The sequence below is a fragment of the Rhinoderma darwinii genome, chromosome 6 (assembly GCF_050947455.1).
Source record: "Rhinoderma darwinii isolate aRhiDar2 chromosome 6, aRhiDar2.hap1, whole genome shotgun sequence".
NCBI classification, from domain to species: Eukaryota; Metazoa; Chordata; class Amphibia; order Anura; family Rhinodermatidae; genus Rhinoderma; species Rhinoderma darwinii.
Genome location: NC_134692.1, coordinates 135,643,893 through 135,649,892, shown reverse-complemented (window position 1 = coordinate 135,649,892; position 6,000 = coordinate 135,643,893).

Here is a 6,000-nt window from a genome sequence, read left to right as displayed (position 1 = left end):
CAAAACAGCCTTTTAAAAAAACGGCCGCGTAAAAGAAGTGCATGTCACTTCTTCAGCCGTTTTTGGAGCTGTTTTTCATAGATTCCATAGAAGAACAGCGCCAAAAACGACAGTAAAAAACGCCACGAAAAACGCAGTGAAAAATGCGAGTGGCTTAAAAAACGTCTGAAAATCATGAGCGGTTTTCCCTTGAAAACAGCTCCGTATTTTCAGACGTTTTTTGAGTTTGTGTGTGCACATACCCTTAGGGGGTCCCAGCGCTGGGCTCTATCAGCAGACAACCTGGCCTACATTTCTCCGGGAAAATATTAAGCAGCTAAATGAGATCAATATTGTACTGCGCTATGTCGCCCATTCAAAAAGGGAACCCATATGTTTCAATTCCTCACCATTTCCAGGATCTCTGCTTCTGTCAGTAAATATTATTTACATCCAGAGGCTGAGAAAGGTCCGGAGCTATTTTTATTCACAGCTAAACACATCGGCAGCACAAATCAGTGTAGATAAAATGCATCTGCCGAGTCCGGGCTATTTAGCACACAGATCATTGTTTATACTTGATTCAGCTGAATCTATACCTACGAGAAGTAGTCATTCTTAACACGTCTCCAGCCTGTGGATGTAAACAAGAATGTTTCAATTCACTGACATCTATCGGAGATCTTGAAATAGTGAGAAATGTAAACACAAAGTACATTCGAAAGTTGTACAATTTAAGTATACGATGATTACGATTTATAGACATTAAACCCTGGAAATCCGTTTAAGATGGTGACGCCAAGTCCTGACCTGCTTGTTCCAATCTCTATGGTCTGCTCAGCTCGGCTCAGTGTCAGGATGAGGGTTCGTCTCCTCCCATGTGCCTCACTACGGAGCTTCCATGGATACTGATACCATAGTATCTACCTGAGCAGTGAGGAATACTTTGGGGAATTGGCTTGCTGCAATGAAGGATATTTCTGCATTTATAACTACCATGATGGCGCCGCCGCTGCCCGCCTTCTCTGTCCGCCACTACCCATTGGGATTAATATTGGCAGTAGGCCTATCTCTATTGAAGCTTTTTCCTGTACCAATCCTGTGTTTTCCGCTGGAAATATCTGTTACGTTAACATGTGATGGGTCTGTTTTGGTGCCAGGGCGGTGCCATCCTGATTCAGATGACTGATCATTGCATTGTCACTTACCATGGACCGTTAGATGCCATTCAGAAGTCGTACATTCCAGCATAAGCCATCCGCTTTGTGATCTTCATGTCCTGCCTCGATAGAAAAATAAAGAAAACATATGCTGGTGGTTATTTGGAAGCTGAACGCCTGCCAAGTCTGTGCTCAGCGTCCTCCTGGAACAGAACTAAGTGATTTTGGCCGCAGAGAGTCATAAAACTTGGACTTAAGTGGCAGAAATTGACCCTTTTTGCCAAGGAAGCCTGGCAGCAAGATGCAATGAGTTTATGTTTATTTATTCTAATATAATAATGGGGCGCAGAAAACAGACAGGGCTGTACCCGAGATAACACCAGTGTGGTATCTTCTATGTGTGCACAGAGCCCAGTGATCTGTAACCATTATATTGGGGATCAAGGGGGTTGTCCAGATAGGACCCTTTGAGGCAGGAGCAAAATATATAGTAATTCCCGGCTCTTTACTCAATATATGTTATGTTTGACCGAAGCGGGTAAAAAGTATTAGGTGAAATCCTCAACACCTCAAAGTAGATACAGACAAATATATACATTTTACCGCTCAGACGGTCATAAAGAAGGCAGTCCAAAAGTGCTTTCGGAGGGTGCACTTTCCCCCAGCCTGTATGCAAATAGATAGTTCCAAGTCCTGCTGTGTGGTCTCACATATTATTCACCTTGTAGTTCCACAGGAGATACGGCGGTGTCTCGATCCAGATTTTCCCAATCGGTCACCAACCTATATCTCTACCATAGGGAATAAGGGAACAGAAAGTGCAACACCTTTTGGACAATTTCACTCCACGCTTTTCTTCCATACTCACAGGATAAATAAACATAAAAAAACATATCACAATCAGTAGCACGTGGCACGCCAAACTCTCTAGCCCGACCCTGGGTTTCGCCCCTTCCGGCTTCCCCTGAGACATGTAAGGCGGGTACAATTACTGGATTTAAATAGCCGACGCAAACCAACATTTTAAAATAATAATATAAAAATACAAAGATTACACATGTTACATAATAAATGTCATAAATATAAAACACAAGACGCCAGAATCCAAAAATATTCACATTTATGTTCAAATTGCTTTATATAATAATCTGTCGCTGCTTTGTTATCGCTTATAGCAGCTCTAGATTCATAATGTTGCTAATCTTAAATAACAATTGCAATATTCTCTGAATTACAAATCTTTACTCCTACATCTCTAAAAAGATATATAAAAGACATATAAAAGATATACAACCTCTCAACTCTTGTAACAGTTACTTTGCATTGTGGAGGTTGATACAAATTGCAACCAATCACAATCAGGGGGAGCTCAACCAATAGTAGGTGATGTCGTACTGGCGTCATTTCATCCATAAAGAACGAACTCCACTATATGAGCGGATGTTCTAAATGCGCTTCGTTACATATTATTCTCACTACAAAATAAAGATACAACCGCAACACAAAAAGGTAAGGAAACATCAAGGCTATGTGTTGTATCCATAAAAAATGGGCTTCACTATGTTAGCGAATGTTTTGAATGCACTTCGCAGAATATTATCCTCTATTTAACCCCTTCCCCCTGCTTGCATTCTGGGCCCTAATGTCCAAGCCATTTTTTACATTTTTCCATTGTCACATTCGAAGAGCTGTAACTGTTTTATTTTTGCGTCTGCATAGCTGTATAAGGTCTTGTTTTTTGCGGGACGACTTGCAGTTTTTATTGGTACCATTTGAGAGTAGATGAGACTTTTTGATCACTTTTTATCACATTTTTTTTAAGTCAGGATTAACAGAAAACAGTAATTTTTCCATTGTTTTTTATTTTATTTTTTACGGCGTTCACAGTGCGGGTTAAATAATGTAACAGCTTTATAGTCGGGTCGTTACGGACGCGGCGATACCAAATATGTGTAACTTTTTTGCTTTATTGTAGTTTTTTTTAATAGTAAAGCATTTTGTAAGGGGAAAAAGTGGGTTTTTCATTTTTTTTTTTCACTTTTTTTTTTTATTAACTTTATTAAACTTTTTTTACTTTTTTACTAGTCCCACTAGGGGACTTCACTATCCTCCGATCGCTATTATAATACACTGCAATACTTTTGTATTGCAGTGTATTACTGCCTGTCCGTTTAAAACGGACAGGCATCTGCTAGGTCATGCCTCCGGCATGATCTAGCAGGCATTCGCTCCAGGCAGACCTGGGGGCCTTTATTAGACCGCCGGCTGCCATAGAAGACACAGACACTCGGCGATTTTATCGCCGGGTGTCGGTGGGGAGAGAGGTGGAGCTTGGAGCTCCCTCCCTCTCTCCAAAACCCCTCAGATGCGGTGCACGCTATTGTGCACCGCATCTGAAGGGTTAAACGGGTGAGATCAATACTAATATTGATCTCACCCGGCAGAGCAGGGACACCCCCAGCCCTCAGCTACCTCTGGCAGCTGAGAGATTTGACGGCTCCCTGCTCTGTTTGACCGCCGTGAAAAGGCTTATCGGCTGTCATTAAGGGGTTAAGGCCTGATTTACACGAGCGTGTGCGTTTTGCGCACGCAAAAAAACGCGGCGTTTTGCGTGCGCAAAATGCACTTAACAGCTCCGTATGTCATCAGTGTATGATGCGCGGCTGCGAGATTTTCTCGCAGCCGCCATCATTTTGACTCTCCGTTTGGATTTTTGTAAACAGAAAAGCACGTGGTGCTTTTCTGTTTACATTCAGAGTTTGACAGCTGTTGCGCGAACCACGCAGTTCGCACGGAAGTGCTTCCGTGCGACCTGCGTGGTTTTCACGCACCCATTGACTTCAATGGGTGCGTGATGCGCAAAAAACGCAGAAATATAGAACATGTCGTAAGTTTTACGCAGCGGACTCACGCTGCGCAAAACTCACGGACTGTCTGCACTGCCCCATAGACTAATATAGGTGCGTACGACGCGCGTGAAAAGCACGCCCGTCGCACGCGCGTATATTACGCTCGTGTAAATGATGCCTAAAACAAAGAAAGATATCACAAGACAAAAAGGGGATTACCAAGACTTTGTTGCTATTTTCAGAAGCCGCACATGGACACAATGACATATAAATGACACACTTTGTGTCGCAGGTAATGAAATGGTTGATGTCGTACGTTTTTTCTTTTTGTGCATCAGAAAATGTTTTATAGACACCTTTGGTTTTATTATAACCGGCTCCCTTACATGCCCTACGTTTATTGCATAATAAATAAAGAGCATAAAAGGTATAGTAACTAAGAGATATATAAAAGCTGTATCTAAGCCAATTCTATCTACAAAAGGTTCGTTCTCTTGCAATAAATGTAGGGCATGTAAGGGAGTGGGTTAGAATAAAACCAAAGGTGTCTATAAAATATTTACTGATGCGTAAAAAGAAAAAACTTACGACATCAACCATTTCATTACCTGCGACACAAAGGGTGTCTTTTATATGTTATTGTGTCCATGTGGACTTGTGTATATAGAAAGAACAGCCCGTAAATAAAAAATACGAGCGGCAGAGAACTGCAATAATATTAGAAAGGGAAAGATGGACCAGAGTGCAAAGGTCCATAATACAAAAAAACCCTAAGGCCTCATGCACACGACCGTGTTTTTGCGTCCGCAATTCCCCCGCAAATCCACGGGAGAATTGCGGACCCATTCATTTCTATGGGCCCATACACACTATCCGTGTTTTCACGGGTCTCCGCATGTCCGCAAATCCGTGCCGCAGAAACTCAGGACATGTCTTATTACGGGCCGCAAATTCGATGCGGACATGCCAATAGAAGTCAATGGGCCCGTGGAAATTGCGGATACACCTCCGTGTGTCATCCGCAGTTTGCGGATTTGCAGAAATGTTGCTAGGCGACAACCGGGAATGAGTTCTGTCGTCATCCTGTTTCACCTAGGCTTTTTTTTTTTCATCCGCATTTTGCGGATTACATACGGATGAACTGCGGATGACATTTCACGGAACACGGTCCTGGAATTTGCGGACCAGAAAAATACTACGGTCGTGTGCATGAGGCCTAAAAGAACTAAATGATATGGGATATAAATAATTGGGAATCACTGGCGAGGTGAAAATTATATTTAAAAAAATGAGCCAGAGAGAATCATATTGGATATAGCAATTAAACATTATGTCCCTTGGGTTTAAACTTGGACTTTGAACTCAAATGTTTTTTATCGTTTGAAAGCAATGCCATAAATTCCCTTTGCACCAGATAGATATTTACCCGATAATTCTTTCCGCTATAAGGCTCTGTTCACATTTGCGTTGGAGTCCCGTTCTGACGTTCCGTCTGAGCTTTCCGTCAGAACGAGACCCTAAACTGACACAAACGGAAAGCAGAGGTTTCCGTTTCCATCACCATTGATTTCCATGGTGATGGATCCGGTGGCAATGGTTTCCTTTTGTCTCTGTTGTGCACCGGATCCGTTTGTGTCAGTGCAGGGTCCCGTTCTGATGCAAAGCTCCGATGGAACGTCAGAACGGGACTCCAACGCAGATGTGAACAGAGCCTAACATGGAAATGCCGTCCTCTGTTCACTTCTAAAGTATATAAGTTTATAAGCCGGCTTCTGAAAATAGCAACAAAGTCTTGGTAATCCCCTTTTGTCTTTTTGTGCTGTGATATCTTTCTTTGTTTTAGGGCTTGTTTAGACGAACGTGTAATACGTCCGTGCAACGCGCGTGATTTTCACGCGTGTCTTACGGACCTATGCTAGTCTATGGGGCCGTGCAGACTGTCCGTGATTTTTATGCAGCGTGAGTCCGTTGCGTAAAACTCACGACATGTCCTATATTTGTGCTTGATACCT